The sequence below is a fragment of the Phyllostomus discolor genome, chromosome 1, assembly GCF_004126475.2.
Source record: "Phyllostomus discolor isolate MPI-MPIP mPhyDis1 chromosome 1, mPhyDis1.pri.v3, whole genome shotgun sequence".
NCBI classification, from domain to species: Eukaryota; Metazoa; Chordata; class Mammalia; order Chiroptera; family Phyllostomidae; genus Phyllostomus; species Phyllostomus discolor.
In genome coordinates this window covers 68056850-68075250 of record NC_040903.2, presented here as the reverse complement: position 1 = coordinate 68075250, position 18401 = coordinate 68056850, and the positions used below count along the sequence as shown (strand labels likewise).

Below are 18401 nucleotides of genomic sequence, written 5' to 3'. Positions count from 1 at the left end.
GAGGGGGCCCAATTTCCTGGAGGTGTCAGAAGAGGCTTCACAGAAAAGAGGATGTTTGAACTGGATTTGGAATGACCTGTAAGAATTCGCCAAGCAAAGAGGGAGGGTACAGGTTTCAAGAAGGAAAAGCATGGGTGCAGGTACAACAATATTGAAGAAAGGAGCATCCATCGGAATAGCACAAAGTGGGAGGCCCCAGATCTCAGTAGCTTATAACAACCAAGGTTTATTTCTCATGCTCACCTGCTGGCAGAGCAGCTGCCATCTTGAACTTTGCTGGTCACTTTGGGGAGGGCACACCAGCCAGGTGTTGCACATGCACTTAATGATTCTGCCCTGGACGTAACACACATTACGTCTACTCACAAGTTATGGGCCAGAGCGAGTGACAGCCTGACCCAGCCACAAGGGGGGCAGGAAGTGCAATCATATGTACGCAGAAGCAGGGAGCCATGTCTATTTAGCAAAGAGCACGAATGACCACCACAGAGGCACCACAGAAGGCGGCATGTCCAGAGGTGGTGTTGTGCATGTGGGTGAGAGCACAGTGAGCAAAGAGGGGAACACAGACAGGCTGGCGGACCTTGAGGGATCTGCTTTTGAAAGGCCTTGACTGTCCATCCTTTGAGCTCCAAAATAGAAATTTTAAGTGCTTCAAGAAGTGTGAAATCAGGGTTAAAAACATTGCAGCACTTCCCTTGCACCCCAGAATATCCGAATGGCTGTCCCCCACAGAAATTGTAAGGCTCCTGGTTGCTTTTCTCAGGCTGGCGGAGCACAGCCTTCACCACAGGAGAACAGTCTATACCTGTGAATGGATTCGGACCAGGAGCTCCTGAGAGACTTGCAGTATCGCTCCCAACATTTCTACTTTTGAATTAGCAAGAGATTTCAATTTCTAGCCAGTAAGGAATCTTGAAGTGGGGCAAAGTCCAAAGGATGTGACATGGGCCGACCAGCTGACCAGCACTCTGAAATGCATCTGCCTCTGGGGTATCCTGCAGGCGTCAGTCTCAGATCGCGTCAGGGACAGTTAGTTCCCTGAATATTAACTCCCGTCCAGTAGAGCTGTGGCCCTGGAATCACGTATTGGCCAGTAGGTGGGTTCATCATGGAAAAGTGACTTGGCAAACAGCCTGGCACAGGAAACAAGCCAACAAGCAATTGGGTTTGTCAGGGGGGGTCTGGTGAGAGCTGTTTGCATGTCCAAGTTTTTGCCTTAGGGCCACAGTGAAAGTGGGTGAAAGAGAGAGTTTTTGTACAACACACCTTGGGAGAAAGTCACCTCTCTGTGTCCCAGTATGGGTGCTGGAACCAGAGCAAGGTGCTGTTCAATACAGAAGAATCCAGATCTCATCTGAGGTCTCACGTGCTCCCTGACTTCAGGCCTTTCCCAGTCCTTTCTTCAAACGAGCATAATAAATGGGGATGAATGAGATATCATGCGCAAAGCACTGTGGACTTCTCAGAAGAAAAGCAGTCAATAACAGAAGGTATTAATAGTATGCCTCTTTTTTTTAATAGTTGTCACATCTGGCTCTTTTTTTGTTGTTTGTTTCATTTTGGTTTTTGGCTTGGATTCTAAATTGAAGGATTTAAAAATAAAAATAAAAAATCTTACTCAAAACACACCCACCCATGAGACTTCCTCTAGATTGTTGCATTTTATATTAGATGTAAATAATCTTGGACGGTCCCAGGGTTCCTGGCAAGGGTTCCCAGGCTGAAGGAAACCTATCAATGAGCCAGATCCTGCTAATGCGTGACCTCCCACCCCACCCGGCAGTGCCTCGGCACTGAGAGCATTACCTCTTCCCAACCAACACTAAAGATCTGTAACCAGGAACACGTAGTTTTTATATTTGTCATAGACCCACAAGTGGACACTAACATTTTTATAAAAGCAAATGGCTTGTAGCTTAATTTTTTTTTAAAGAATATGCTCCTTCAAGTTGACAACGTGTCCCTGTAAGCCTCCGAGATTCTTCTGTTTCTCCAAGTGTTTCCAAAAACAGAGGCGGGGTGCAGGAAAAGTGTCCGCTCACAAGTGACCAGGCAGAACACTCAGTCAAGTGCTTCTCAGCATCCCTGCCCCAGCTGCTCTTTCCAGGGCCCACAGATGGAGGTGTCTGTGGGCTTTGTACCCAGATGAACGGACTTCTGTGGGATAACAGGAATACTCACGACACCCATGACAAAATGTAGGTGCTCCACCTAATGCGAACTCTGGCTGTAAGCTGACCCATGAGGAAAGATGTTTACCAGCCTCAAGAAGAGCCTTTCTCCTAATTAAATTGACACAGGAACTGAGCAAAGGGCGGCCTGAGGACCTGGGGTCTGCATGGCTGTGGAGCTCCTCGGACTCCCCCAGTCGCTCTCCTCCCTGGAGAGTCCAGCTTCCAAAACTCAGCCAACTCCGCAGGCCCCTCACGGTTAGCAATGCTATTTCCTGCTGAACCCGCCAGAAACCACACTGGAAGTGGGTTTATTTTTACCCCAGGCTTTGACATTTATTATTACTGAAAAACTAAGAGACAGCTTTTGGCTGAATACCTCGTGGAATATTCAAGATCTCCATGTAGGATTTTGCCCTCTGTCTGCTGCATTTATCTTTTTTGGATTGGCCTTCTCCTCCCTGCCAGTGTTCCTCATTAGCAAGGATATTTGTATCCAAAAGGAGAGGTTCTGTCTCTCTAGGTGAAGCACCTAAGGGATACTTTGATGACATCATAATGCAACTCTTATGACATCATAGCTTCTTTTATGTAAACAAATCATTGATGCCTCCAGTGATGTGGTATCTTTAATTAGCCATTGGGGTTGAAGGGGGGATACATTTAATATCTCTTGCAAATTTCTTCAGCTGACAGACTTAACAGCAAAAACTTGCTTTGCTAAAGGGTCTTATCTCTGGATTCAGGTATACATCAGTTCTGAAGTGTATCTTTATCCTGGCCTGTAAGATGGAACTTCTACCACCTGCTGATTTGATGCCTTCTTGAACCACAGGCTGGGCCACAGCTGTGGGATGCATTTGTAACTCCCCGTTATCTTCTACATTAATTCAAACTATTTGTGCAAGTCCTCTGTTCAGTTCATGGAACTGGGCATATACGTCCTTTCTCATCTTTCTCTTTAGTCAAGCACACTTGATCACAGTGTCTCAGAGCAAATCCAGAAAGGCTTCAGAAATTGGTTATCATGTTCTTAACACCACGCTCAGCCTTGATCTCACCCCTCTGCTGTTTCCAGATTTAATTTCAAGCTCCTCCCTCTTCCCAGTTGGTTTTCCCCCAGGCACCAAATGACTGCCGACTGCTCTTCTCACACCTGACAAGCACTTCCTTCCGGATGACTTTTGACAGCTGAGGAAACTGAGGCATCAGAACTGCCCCAAGGGCATGAGTCTGCACAGAGGAAAAGGGAGCCCACAGTACAGTTCCAGCCGAGAGCAAAACCTAATGGGCTGTGCTTCTTCTGAGAAAATAATTAATAAAAATGAGGGCTTTGGGTTCATGACCTTTACACATCAAATTACAATTCTTATCCAAATATCCTGACAGCAAAACCTATGTTTCTCACATAAAAAACATTTATTTGTATGTAAGTACTGAAGCCAAATTTCAGAAACAAAATAGTGTGAGGCCTGCACTCTCTGGTCCTGAGAATGGCCCTGGGCCGGGGTCCCAACGGTGGATTCCATCCTGCTGTAGCTTGGGGAAGCAGTGAGAGCGACCCACTGGGAACAACAGCAGTGGTAAACCTGTCATGCTCAGTTGCCTGCCTTCTGTTGAGAAATTGGGGTTTCCCCAACTATCACCCCATGCCCTAACTGCCCCCCCCCCACACACATACACTAATCAAGGACACTTTTGCTTACGGCATTCCCTTAGGGGGTTCAAATCACCAGGCAATGAAATCCCAAGACTCTGGGTGTACGGCTCCGATTTTGAATCAAGGCAGCCTTTCCAATGCCCAGTTGTAAGTCAGAAATCCAGCGCTATCCCTCCAGTTTATTCTTCATTACCACACCAGCATATTTCACACCCAGTAAACAACCACAGTGTAAGAATTCTATCCTACACCCTCCTACAGATCCCTGGCAGAAGGTCAGTGGGGGTTTTCTCTGGCGCTTGGCTGACTCAGATCTCTCCTCTTCCTGTGGCTGCCTTGAGGAGGCCGAGGTTCCAGGTTTTCTGGTTTCAAAATAAATTGGCAGAAAGCTGAAGCCATGCCAATACCGCCCTCCTGCCCGCAGGCAGCTGGGTCCCCCGTGGGAGGTCTCTTAGCAACCAGGCTCAAATCAAATATTTGGGCGTCTGGACACATTCTGATTGGAATGAGCTCATGAACAAAAACTTCTCTTTACCTCAACCCAGCTACTGAGGGCTACGAAGACATGCTGAGCCCCTTGGTTACCTCCCTGTCCTGGAAGAATCTGTGACTCACGCAGAACGTTCACTGAGAGGCAGCCCAGATGGGCAGGCCAGAGATCCGACTTCTAATCCTGGCTTGGCATGTGTCCTTGGACAAGACTCTGGAAGTTCCTTGTCGCTGTGTCCACATAAAGCCCAAAATTTTGATCTGACCCTCTGCAGGCAGCCTCTTCACCAGAAATCCACGTGTTACAGACTCGCAGAGAGCAGGAGCTCCAGTTCAGGTCAGAAGTGAACCAGGAGGAAGGAGGGTTTGGGGGCGCTCTCCTCCTCCATCTGCCATCTCCTCCTCAGCCCAACCTTCCCTGCAAATGATAAATGGCAAATGGGAGGGAGAAGGGGGCACATGGGTGCCAGCTAAGAGAGTTTCCCATCTTTCACTTTCCAGCCCTGAGTCCCAGGTTTATGCGACCACAGTACACTCAGGAAAGACTAACTACAACAAACTTGGCTTTGGATGCTAATTCAAAGTGATATCCTCACGGACCGGGAGGCTTTACCTCAGCTTTTATATCCGTAAGATGGAGCTTTTAAATCCTAGTCTCCCAAGAGGACCTCCTGAGAGGGGGACTGGTCAGGGCTCCCCTCCCTCAGCCAGCAGGACCACCCCTTCTGTCCCTGGGTGTCCATCGTAATTATCGATCATGCTACCCCACTGGCCACTCCAGTGGCTTATTTCTATTTGCATAGACGTCTAAGCTCTTCATTGAGCACCAGAAGGCAGATGTCATTTCACATATCTCTTGTGCCTTTTAAGTTACCTAACACACAGCCCCGGGGGCAACTAGTGTTCGGTCCTAAAGAAACACATGGAATTTAATGAACACCCAAGCCTCCTGGGCCGGAGGACGCTCAAACAAGGCAGCTCGAGGAGCTCCTGCCAATAGGAAAAGTCTTTTCTTTCCGTGGGAATGGGAAGTCAGAGAGCATGAGCAGGGCAAAGCACCTGGGCTCTGGGGTCAGCACCGCTGGTTTGCCTCAGCCGCACTCCAGCTGTGGGAGAGCTACAGAACCTGTCTCGGTCTCCACCTCCATCTGGAAAATGGAAGTGCAATGTTATTCATTTGGCTAGATTCTTCAAAAAAATTTAACTGTAACTGTAAAGCATCTAACACAAAGGCAGTCAATAAATGGTTGATCTTACTGTCGTAGTGACCTTTTCACCCATTCGATCTTTAAATAAAAGCATATTGGGGTTACTTAATTGTTCTGATCACAAAATTATTTAAGTATTTCTATTAAAAGCTGCAGAAGAGTGTGGTATGAGGTCATCAAGCACTCCAGTTCCTATGGCTTAAGTTAAATCACATTATCATTTTTAAGTCACCCCTTGGTTTGAACAAATAAGTATCTGTGGCCACAGTGACTGACAGAACATTTATTAAAATAACTTTTGTCCAAGGAAATACAAAAGTTAATGATTAGAATTTAACAGTGACCCTGAACTCCATATCACATGACCTCTTTCTTTGAGCTTTTCTCTGGGAGACTTTTCTCAGGGATTAGTTTTTGTTGATTTTGTTAATATTATAGAAAATGCCAGACTTCAAGCACTGAAAGACTTCTGCCCTGGCTGGGGAGCTCAGCTGGTTACAGCATCGTCCTGATGCACCAAGGTCAGGAGATGCCCTGTCAGAGCACGTACAAGAATCGACCAGTGAGTGCAGAAATAGGTGAAACAGCCAAGTAACCAGTCTCCCTCCCTCCCATCTCCCTCTCTGTCCCTCCTTTCCTCTCTCACTCTCAAATCAATTTAAAAAGAAAAAGAGCCCTGACCAGTGTGGCTCAGTTGGTTGAGTTGGTTGGACAGCATCTCACAAAGCACAAGGTCACCGGAATTAAATCCCCAGTTGGGGCACATACCTGGGTTGCAAGTTCAGCCCCAGTTGGGGTGCATACAAGAGGCAACCGATCAATGTTTCTCTCCCTCTTTCTCCCTCCCTTCCCCTCTCTCTAAAAATAAATAAATCAAATCTTAAATAAAATTTTAAAAACACCTGTTCTTTCTGAAGTAATCCTGAAAAGAGGATTGGCAGTAAACACCTTTTATCCTTTTCACTGTCCTCAGCAAACAAAGCAGTCAGCATTATCTGTAACAGCCCCAACCTGGGACCAGCCCAAGCGTCCAACTGGCCTAGACCAGGTTTTCATAAAACAATGAAATATGATACTTTCACTTAGGGCAAAGATTCTAGTCAAAATAATACCAAGCGGAGAACTAACACAAAATAACAATGATGATATGGATCTAACAACCAGGTTTATAAAATAATGAAAGAGAATAGGATCTTCTAAATGATAGAAGCTGTTACAAAGATTCAAGCCTGATCCCCAAGAGTACACTTTTCTAATATGTTGTACTTGGATTGGGTCTTTGGTTGTCTTTAGAAAGTAACTTTTTCTGCTATTCAATGTTTATTGAGCATCTACTATGCACCAGGCATTGTTGGGGAAGCAATAGTGAAAAAAATAAATGTGCCATCCTCATGGAACTTACCTTCTAGTGTGAGACAAAGATAATAAACAAACATGTTACTGCACCACTTTACAAAAAAAAGTCACATTTAAATTTTACAGCCACACTTTCAGGTAGCTAGGATTTAACGAACACATCTGGTAAATAAGGGAACAAACTTGAATAGTAAGTGACAGACGTAGGATTACTAGGTCATCTGGTACTTCCATTTCTGGCGATGGCAGACTGAGTAATTCGGATCAACCCTCCAACCAAAGATACCTGATAAAGCCATGCGAAGTGTTTGTTCAATTTTCTCAAAAGCATCAAAGCAACACAAAGGTAGTGAAGAGACACCTGCCAGATCTAGAAGAGGACAAACCCAGGAGAGGTTAGCCAGCCCACAAAACGCTTCTCCAAAGCCTTTGTCAACCTGGGGAGAAAAGACTTTGAAAATAAGATCTTGTTTTGATCACCTCACAAAGAAGGCCAAAGCTCAGAGCCTGCCAAAGTTAAGGATTCAGACAAACCACTCTCCATTTTAGGGCCAGGGTCGGGGAGAAGGGAAATATGTATCACTTAGGCTTACCGACAGGTCCACTTCATCCCTGAGTCCAGGGAATCTTAAGTTTTACACTTGCATTAAGGTGGCTCCAGATGGGAACTGCCCTGAACACCTGGCAGCTGGGAGTGGAAAGCCTCTCTACAAGGACATGCCACCATTAGTCATATGTTCATACACACAAACATGACATATACGTATGTCTTGCACCACTTGTACCACTTAACAGTGCGGATGCACTCTAAGCAGTGTGTCATTAGACAATTTCATCAATGCATCAACGTCACAGAGTGCACTTGTGCAAACCTGGATGGTGTAGCCTCCCGCACACGTGGGCTGGCTGTATGGTTCAGCCTATGGCTCCTGGGCTACAGGCCTGTGCAGCGTGTTACTGTACAAAAAACAAGAGATTAAACCAAGCACAGGAGGAAATGATGCAATCAAGAGACATAGTAAAAGGAAAATTATGAGGCTGCTGACAGCATAACACGGCATACTGTTTTACAGCAAATTTTTTTTAAATGCTTACCCGAGGATATGTTTTTATTGATTTTAGAGAGAGGGGAAAGGAGAGAGAGAAGCATGAATGTGAAAGAGATACATCGATCACTCTTCTCCCATATGTGTCCCAACCAGAATCAAACCCACAACATTTTGTGGTGTGGTGTGAGATGACACTCCAACCAACTGAGCCACCCAGCCAGGGCAAATTTTTCTATATGTAAGTAGAAAGAACACACTCTAAAATAATGATAAAAAGTATAGTATAGTAAATACATAAACTAGTAGCATAGTTGTTTAATAGCATTACCAAGTATTACGTACTGCACATGATTGTGTGTGCTATACTTTCATACAACTGGCAGCAGGTTCGTTGACCCCAGCATCACCACGAACATGTGAGCAGCGCGTTGCACAATGGCTAATCCACTGCCAGAGAATAGGAACATTTCAGCATCATTATAATCACATTGTCCTGCTGTCATGTATATGAAGGAGGACCCCCAAAAGATGGGATTATCTTCTGGAGGGTGGGCCTCTTGTAGTACAGGCTTCTCCTACTAGGTGAGTGTTCTAGGAACCCATCTGTACCAGTGTACTAGCTGGTGTTATTGTGAGAGGCTGCATTTGGCTTCAGTGAATTTTTTTTGAAGACCCAACACATTTGCCCATTTCACAATGGGGTAATTTACAAGCACACCTTCCCACACCGTGCTGAGTGTTCAGCATTTTTTGGCCAAAACAGCATGACCCCTGTACCCCACCCTCCCTATTTACCCAATCTCACCCCAAGCAACTTTTTTTTGTTTCCCTGTATGAAAAAAGTCCTCAGAGGGAAATGTTTTGCCAACATGGAAGAGGTGAAACAAAAAATGGCAGAAACACTAAAAGGCATCAAAATCAAAGATTTCAAACACTGTGTTGAGCAGTGGCAAAACATCTCAACACATGTATTGCATCAAGTGGAGAGCACTTGGAAGGTGGCTGAAGCTTAAACATGTAAAAATATACATACAAAATTTTATAAATAAATTCCAGGGGTGTTTTTCTGGGTTCCCCTACATGTGTGGTCGGTCTCTCATTGACTGAAACATTTTCATGCAGTATATGAATGTAAGTGTATACTTAAATGTCTAATGCTTACTAAGAGAATTGAAGCACCCAAGAAAATAGGACATTATGAGCAAGAAGAGCAGAAACAGCCAAAAGTGACAACAGGCCCACAAAAACTTTAGAAATGGGAATTCTTAGATATGACTATAAAACAACTCTACTTGCTATATTCAGAAACATAAATGTCACACTTGTAAGCTTGACAGGGAACTGGAGACTATAGAAAATGACACACACAAAAATTTTAAGGGCCAAATGGAAATTCTCAAACTGGGAAATACAATCATTGAAGTTAAAGAGCCCAGCGAATGGCTGGGTCAACAGCAGATTATCGCAGCTAAAGTGAGAATTAGTGAACTGGAAGATGTGTCAGGAAAAAAAACCTAGAGTTCAGCTTGAAAAGAGGAAAAAAGAAAAATATTAAAAAGAGGATACATTTTAAACATCTAACGTACATTTAACTTGGCATCCAGAGCAGAAACATATATTGGAACAAAGGCAACATTTGAAGAGATAATAGCCAAGAATTTTCTAGAACTGATGACTGACATCAACTCACAGTTTTAAGAGCCCAATAAATTCCAAGAAACATGAATTTTTGAAAAATTCCACATAATCACAGTGCAGAGGAACTATAAACACTGAAAAACAAAATGCAGTCTTCAGCCCGAGCCATCTGCAGCTGGGTCTGGCTTTCTTCCCACGTCCTCAAGGCCTGAGCCTGGGGCTCCCTGCTTTTCCACCTGCCCCACTCTCCCTCGGTGAGTGACAGCCTACATCAAGTTCCAGGTGGCCCTCTTGTTATGGAAGCAGAAACACCCGCTTGTTTCTAGAACACTTCTAAATGCTACAACAAGTTAATAGTGATCAGAAGAATGAAACATGCTATTGAAGCCAACAGACCAGGAACAGTAAAATTTTAAAACATAAAAGCAAACAAATCAGCAGGGGCCAGGTGAAAATAAGGTGAGGACAATACAAACTGTGTCAGTAAGTCGTACATTAATTTGTGACTGATTTCTCACATCATGAGGTAATTCTGCCAAGCACGTGTCAGGAATATTGGGTCAGTTCCAGCCAAGATGGGGGCATAGGCAGAAACACTCCACTTCCTCACACAACCAAAAGAGGGATAACAACCAATTTAAAAACAAAGAACAACCAGAACTGCCAGAAAAACATTTGCATGGAAATCCAACAACCAAGGAGTTAAAGAAACATTCATTCAGACGGCCCACCAAGACAAAGAAATACGGCTCAAATGAAAGAACTGATCAGAACTCTGGAAAAAGAACTAAGCAATGAGGAGATAGACAACCTATCAGATGCAGAGTTCGAAACACTGGTAATCAGGATGCTCACAGAAATGGTTGAGTAGGGTTGCAAAATGAAGGAGGAAATGAAATTATTTTACTTTGCTACACAAGGAAAATAAAGGAAAATATACAAGAAACTAACAGTGAAGGGAAGGAAACTGGGACTCAAATCAATGATTTGTAAAAAAAAAAAAAAATGAGGAGTGGCTTAGAAATCTATGGGACAACTTTAAGCATTCCAACATCCAAATCATGGGAGTGACAGAAGAGAAAGAGCAAGAAATTGAAAACTTATTTGAACAAACGATGAAGGAAAACTTCCCCAATCTGGCAAAGGAAATAAACTTCCAGGAAGGCCAGGAATCCCAGAAAGACCCAAAGAAATTGGACCCAAGGAAGCATACACCAAGACACATCATAATTAAGTTACTCAAGATTAAAGATAAGGAGAGGATCTTAAAAGCAGCAAGAGAAAAGGAAACAATTACCTGCAAAGGGGTTCCCATTAGACTATCCTCTGATTTCTCAAAAGAAACCTTATAGGCAAGAAAGGGCCGGAAAGAGGTATTCCAAGTCATGAAAGGCAAGGACCTACATCCAAGATTACTCTATCCAGCAAAGCTTTCATTTATAATAAAAGAGCAGATAAAGTGCTTCCCAGATAAGGTCAAGTTAAAGGAGTTCATCATCACCCAGCCTTTATTATATGAAGTGTTAAAGGGGCTTACCTAAGAAAAAGAAGGTAAAAAATATGAACAGTAAAATGACAATAAACTCACAGCTATTAACAACCAAACCTTAAAAAAAAATCTAAGCAAACAACTGGAACAGGAACAGAATCACAGAAATGGAGATCACATGGAGGGTTATCAGTGGGAAGGTGAAGGGGGGAGAAGGGGGGAAAAGGTACAGAGAATAAGAAGCATAAATGGTAGGTACAAAAAGACAAGGGAAGGTTAAGAAAAGTATAGGAAATGGGGAAGCCAAAGAACTTATATGTACGACCCAGGGACATGAACTGTTGGGAGGGAAAGCTGGAGGGTGAAGGGGGCAGTACAGGGAGGAGAGGGTTAAATGGGAGAAAAATATTGGGACAACTGTAATAGCATAATCAATAAAATATACTTTTAAAAGGGACTATTGACTAGCAGGAAGGTTTCAGACAGTCTTAATTCAGAAAAACTTCATCTCACTTCTTGAATCTCCCATTTTATATATCTGCTACAGGTTCTAACAATATAAAAATTATTTAAATTTAGGATGCAGATGGACTTAGATGAATTTGCAGTGTATTGAGTCCTTTCAAGAATTAAAACCCTGTGCTTGGTACTAAACACCAGTTCTACAGAGCAAAGAAAAGATGACCATGACCCTGAAATGGTCACAGTGCTGTGGCACATCCCCCATTCTACACATAAACAGCCCTCCTGGGGTCTGTGGCTTTGTCCCTAACTTATAGGAACCCTACCATCCTGCTCAGGGAAGGGTAGGACAAAGTTGAAAGGTCACTGGACCAGAAGTCAGGATATGAGATTCTGACCTAGATGGTCCAGATTCAGCCTTGCCTCCTTTTGAGGTGCACTCACTCCCCCAGGCCCTCAGCAGCAAGATAAAGAGATTAAAATGGAACAGACCATGGGTAGGGGTGCAGGGCTGTGCAGGGTTGGGGGGAGGTGTGGACTTGTTCTGCTAAATCTCTGGGTGGTGGTGAGCCACACAGTTCAAAACAGCCCCAGGCAATTCTGGCAGGTCCAATCCCGAAGCGGCTGGAGCACCAGGGATGGCTCCCTCTGTCCCAGTAGAAGGAGACGTTCTGCACTGTCCCCTCCACCTGCAATATTCCCCCCTCCCCTGCTTCTGTTTCTGCCTCTGTCAGAGCCTGAGAAGTAGAGTTTAGACAACAGGCCCCTCAGGCTCTGGCCTCCTGCTTGACACGTTTAGTCACCACAGCAGGTGGGTTGCAAGCCAAGCTTCAGCCCCAAAGCCACAAAGCAGATCCCAGAACAAGCTAATTATCAATCGAAATGCAGCTGCTCCAAGCAGCTTTATCACCAGTCTGAGCTGACAGCAGAGGGACACCCACAAGACTGTGTCACTGGCCACCCTGCATTCCCCTTGGCCTCTCCCTCTCTCCCTCTTCCCCGTGGTCTTCCCGCCATGTTCTGCCCCAGATTCCAGCCTGTGGCCCCACCTGATGTCTCCTGTTATACCAGGAGCTTTTGTTAGAGAGCTCACACTCTGCATATAAAATGGTACCCAGAAGTAATCCCCTTCATTCTGGGGACCCTTTATAGTTTCTTGGGAGTGTTCATAGTGTGGGAAGCCTCAGGTATGAAATGGTGGATTGCATGGCCTCAGGATGGCTTAGGGATTACAGACCTGCTGTTCCTTCAAGCAGTTGTATAAATCTTTCCTATAATCATTGGCTGCAGCCCTACTGGGGGCCACAAAACAACCACCTCCCAGACTAGTCTCTGCCTGGGAAGAATAATGCCCACCTTCATTGTCCTCAGGTGTGCACAAGGTGACATTGCTGCTCCATCACTGTCCCTTCATCTATGTCCCTGGTTAGCTCCCTGCCCTGCGGCCAGCGGCAGGCACTTAGAGAATGTCTGGCTGTTGGCTGTAGCCACGGAAAAGAGCAAATCTCACTGTTTTAGACCAGGCCAAACCTGTTCTTAAGGTGCAGAAGACAAGGAGGGCAGATGTACCAGCCATACTGGTGTCCTTAGCATTTGGCAATTCTGTAATTTCTACAAGCTCAAATAACCAGAAATCACAGTTTCGCAGCCCTATGGACCTCAGTTGAGCCTGTAGATAAGATTTGTCTTGGCCAGTGATTATTTTTAAGTTGCCAACATTTAAAATGTAGGTGATTTCATGCAAACATATGGATTCTTTGCTGCTCTTCAAAAATCAGAAGCTGTAGCAACACTCCTGATGAGCTGTTGGCGCTTGGAGCTGAACAGTCCTGCTTGCTGAGACAGAGCACTCCAATCACCAGCGTCCCACGAGACGTGAAGCCAGGTTTTTGTGGAGCCTAAAGCTTATGTAACTTGGGGGTGACTTCTTGAAAAAAACTCAAAATTGTAAGTATAAAGTTGCCAGGACTCCTCCAAGGTCTCGAAGCTTATCTGCCATGACCTTCCACAGTCAATCCACCTCAGACCCCCACCCCCGCCTCTGGCTTCACCCCCAGCCCAGTACCTGTGTGTGCTGCCTGCGGAGGCTGAGAACTGAGTCTGTGACCTCTTTTCTACACCTGGCGGCCAACAGTTCCCGCCACCAGGCCTCCTCATTCCAGCCCTGACTTCCAGGACAAACACAGCTGGGCACCAGCCCTGTGAGGCAGGCTCCACCCTCCCTGGAACTCTGGTAACTAAAATGAAGGGTGACTTCATTAACTTTAAAAGGTAGTGGAAAAGAGGTCTTTGTGCTTCACAATTCCCTCTCATCTGCCAGATTAAAAGGAGAGGAAAGTTTAAGCCTCTACTGAGAGTTAATATGGAAAGTAACTTCTAGCCATCACAGAGATCTAGGAACTGCACCAAAAGCCTGTGGCAGGGACGGCAGAAACCTGAGATCCACAGCCTGATCTCCACTCCATCAGGATGCTCATTGGCTCACTGATTGTCCACTGGTCTCTCAATGGCTTTATTCTGCGGGGTGGGGTAGAAGGGAGACATGGTAAAAAAATGTTTTTCAGATAGTGGCAAACTGTATTGCCACAGTCAGATTAGAAATGAGATGATCATCAATACTTATTGAGCATCTACTGCATATTAAGACTACCTCCTGTACACCCAGGACTGTACCAGACAGCACTCTGTGGGTGCCTGTGGCCTCGTTTCAGAAACAGGCACCCACGGAAGACAGTTCAATGACAGGGAAATGTCATAAAGCCTTGTAGGAACCCAGAAGCCAAATTGGGAAGCTGCTTCTGGAGTAGAGGTGACCACAGGGGCCCTGGACGTGCAGGAGCAGCCCTGAGGAGGTTGCAGGTGGCAGGAGGGTTTGGGGGACCCGGTGGAGTGAGTCTGGAGGGCCCGAGGAGGAGCTGTGAGCAAAGAGAAATAAAAAGGAAGGTAGGCAGGGCACCCCATCAGGAAGGAACTTGATTGAATCCTCATTATTGGATTGTCTGACTCAGTGATAGAGGACCAAAAATACAATAAAAATGCATGTCGGCAGTGCTTTTCAGCTTACTGAAAGTAAGCATTATAACTCAGTTCCATTTCATTCTTGTTTGTATTAGGTTGTCCAGAAAGCAAGTACATTTTTTTTTCTGTATGATGGCTCTTGTAGCGCTTAGTTGTCTTTAACTTCACTCAAAACAATTTTGTTAGGTTGTATTGTGACAGCTGTCATATCAGCATGCATTTTTTAAAAACTCATCAAAATTGGTGAATTTTTATGCAGCCATTTTAATATTAAAAATGAAAGAAAATACACAACACTTTCAGAATACTATGCTTTATTGTATCATGAAAGGTAAATAAGTAACTGAAATGCAAAAATAAACTTGTACGGTATATGGAGAAGGTGCTATGACTGATCAAATGTGTCAGAAGTGGTTTGCGAAGTTTCATGCTGGAGATTTCTCACTGGTCAACACTCCATGGTCGGATAGACCAGTTGGAGTTGATAGTGACCAAATGGAGACATTAACTGAGAACCATCAACATTATACCATGTGGCGATAGCTAATATATTCAAAATATCCAAATCAAGCATTGCAAATTATTTGCATCAGCTTGGTTATGTTAATCACTTTGATGTTTGGGTTCCTGTATGTTAAGTGAAAAAAACCTTCTTGACCATATTTCTGCATGTGATTCTTTACTTAAATGTAATGAAGACATTCGTTTTAGAACAAATTGTGACAGGTGATGAAAAGTGGATACTTTACAATGATGTGAAATGGAAGAGACCATGGGGCAAGTGAAATGAACCACCACCAACCACACCAAAGGCCGGTCTTCATCTGAAGAAGGTGGTGTCATCATGTACTGGGATCGGAAGGAAGGGTCTATGATGAGCTCCTTCCAGAAAACTAAATGATTAACTCCAACAAGTACTGCTCCCAGTTAGACCAAGTGAAGGCAGCACTCCAACAAAAAGCGTCTGGAATTAGTCAACAGAAAATGCATAACCTTCCATCAGCATAATGTGAGACCACATGTTTCTCTGATGACCAGGCAAAAATTGTTACAGCTTGACTGGGAAGTCCTGATTCACCCGCCGTACTCACCAGACATTGTACCTTCAAATTTCCATTTATTTTGGTCTTTACACAATTCTCTTAATGGAAAAAATTCAATTCCCTGGAAGACTGCAAAAGGCACCTGGAGTAGTTCTTTGCTCACAAGATAAAAACGTTTTGGCAAGATGGAATTATGAAGTTGCCTGAAAGATGGCAGAAGGTAGTGGAACAAAATGGTGAATATGTTGTTTACTAAAGTTATCGGTGAAAATGAAAAATGTGTCTTTTATTTTTACTTTAAAGCCAAACTGTTTGGCCAGCCCAGTCCTCTGCATTACACAAGACAGGTTTAGTCTACGAAATCTGGAAGACGGTGTAGGGAACTCACTGAGACGCAACATGGCTCCTGCCACATCGGCACCTGGGAGACGTTGGACTCTCCGTGGCTGTTTAACTCTCTGTAACCTCACACGTGGCTGACCACCTCCAAAACCGAAATGCCACCCAACGTTGAATGTCCTTCCCCCAGGGAGGAGGTTAATGAATATATGGAGTATAGTAAAAGGTAATGTTACCTTTTAACTTTTCTTTTAACTTAGTGATATATTGTCCTTTCAGAACACAACTACCTGCTGTCTGGTTTTGCTATTAACCTCTAGCTCTTCGCCCCCTTTAAAAGGGGACCCTGTGCTGGGAGGGGTGTGGATTCTTCCTACCCCACCACCACTGGGAGCAGCTGCCTTGCCTGCGTGTGCACATTTCTCTTATTAAAGCTCTTATGAATTTGAATAAGGCCACGTGTGGGTTCTTCAGAATACATCCTGAATTTAGACTTGGGGGCTTTTCCCTAACAGATAGCAAAATCTAAAAGCTGTAAGTCATCAACCAGCTACAACCACTGTTAACATATTAGTATGTTTTCTTCCTGTTTTATTTCTAAACATAATTTTCTTAAATGGCAAGTGCATCTATTTTTACTAATCATATTATGAGACTTTCCCCATGTCAAGGAATATTCTTTGAAAACATGATGTTCCCTCCTCCTAGTGCCTGGGCTGGAATTAAGCCCCAGCCAGGCCCTCTGCCACCAGACCCCAGGCCCCTGCAAAGTGAGCGAGCTTCAGGCCTTCGTGGAAGGGTGTCAGCAGGATCCGAATGCTCTGCACCGTGAGGAAACGTGCTTCCTGAGGGAGTGGGTGGAGAGCATGGGTGAGGGGGAGGGGTGGGGGGTAAAATGCCACCTGCTACTCATAAAACTGAATCCAAAGAAAATATCAAAGAAGAGAAAAAGAGATAGTAGGAAGGTGGAGGAAAATAACAGGGAAATGATCATGGAAGGAAAGCCGTCTAGAAACTGACAATGAGGGTGTGCTTAAATCAGACACTGGTGCCCTTCAGGAAATGCGAGAGGAACCTGGGGAGATAACCGAGGAGATGATGGGTCAGGCAAATGATAAAAAACAGCGGCCGTGGATGCCCTAAATGGTGGCGAACTGCAGAAAGCCCCTGACTTGCTCACAGACGCCATGGAGCCAAATCCTCACTTGGCCATTCTGTATGACAAGACAGCCAGTGTCTTCATCAAATTATAGAAGCCAAATGCTGCCATCTGAGACTGTGACAGAGCTGTTGAAATAAATCCTGACTCAGCTTGGCCTGACAAGTGGCGAGGGGAAGCTCACAGATTTCTGGGCCATGAAGAAGCGGCCCATGGTCTTGCCATTGCATGTGAACTGGATCATGATAAAGATGCTACTGCAACGCTGAAGGAAATTCAACCAAAGGCTCAGAAAATTGCAGAATGTCAGAGAAAATATAAGCAAAAATGTGAGCATCGAGCGATTGAAGAATGGAGAGGCTTAAGCAGGCTCCGGAAGAACCTGAGAAAACCCAGAGGGAGGGAGAAGCCAGAAGACAATCAGAGGCTGAGCTTGTCTTGTTTCCAGGTGGCGTTCCTGGGAGCATTCCTGGAATGGAACAGGCACGCCAGAACGGCAGGCGCGCCAGAATGGCAGGAACGCTGGAATGGCAGGAATGCCTGAGCTCAATGAAATTCTTGGTGGTCCAGAGGTTGTCACAGCCATGCAGGATCCAGAAGTTACAGCAGTCTTCCAGAAGGTGGCCCAGATCCCACAAAAAATGTGAAAATATCAGAGCAACCCAAAGGTTATGAATCTCACCAGTAAATTGTCAGCCAAATCTGGAGGTCAGGCATGTTCCCTTTTGACAAATGAAGCCCTTGCTGAAGGTAAAGCAGCTGAAATTACCCAATGGATGGTGTTCATCCAGAAAATGTTTTGTTGCTAGGAATTACAAACTTCGAACACTTTTAAACCTTAAAAATATTTTAAAACAAATTAAAGGAGCATGTTAATCCCTACATTTTTCTTTACCAAAAAAAAAAAAAAAGGAAAAGAAAACACAATGTTCACTGGCTGCATAATATTTCATTTACTTGATGTATCATAATGTTATTAATGATTGTTGTCTGTTGGACATTTAAGTTGCCTCCAATTTTCATTATTATAAATAATACTGCAGTGAACATCCCAGTCTATATAGACCAGTCTGTGCCTCTTCAGTTATTTTGAGATAAAAAATGATTAGAGCAAAGGGTATGAGTATTTTTAGGACTCTTGATATATACTGACAAATTGATTTTTTAAAAAGGATTTTACCAATTAACACATTACTCAGGAGTACATGAAAGGGCTTGTTTTTCTGCAGATGTACCCTAGAGTTAACTATTATTTTTTAAATCTTTACTAACTTGATAAAAAATGAAGTCACATTTAAATAATCATTTTTGTCACTT

General features: G+C 44.2%; 1 pseudogene; it reads left to right on the top strand.

Moving 5' to 3' along the window:
- Positions 1 to 16617: 16617 nt before the first annotated feature.
- LOC114491929 lies at positions 16618 to 18011 on the top strand (annotated as a pseudogene).
- Positions 18012 to 18401: the final 390 nt, after the last annotated feature.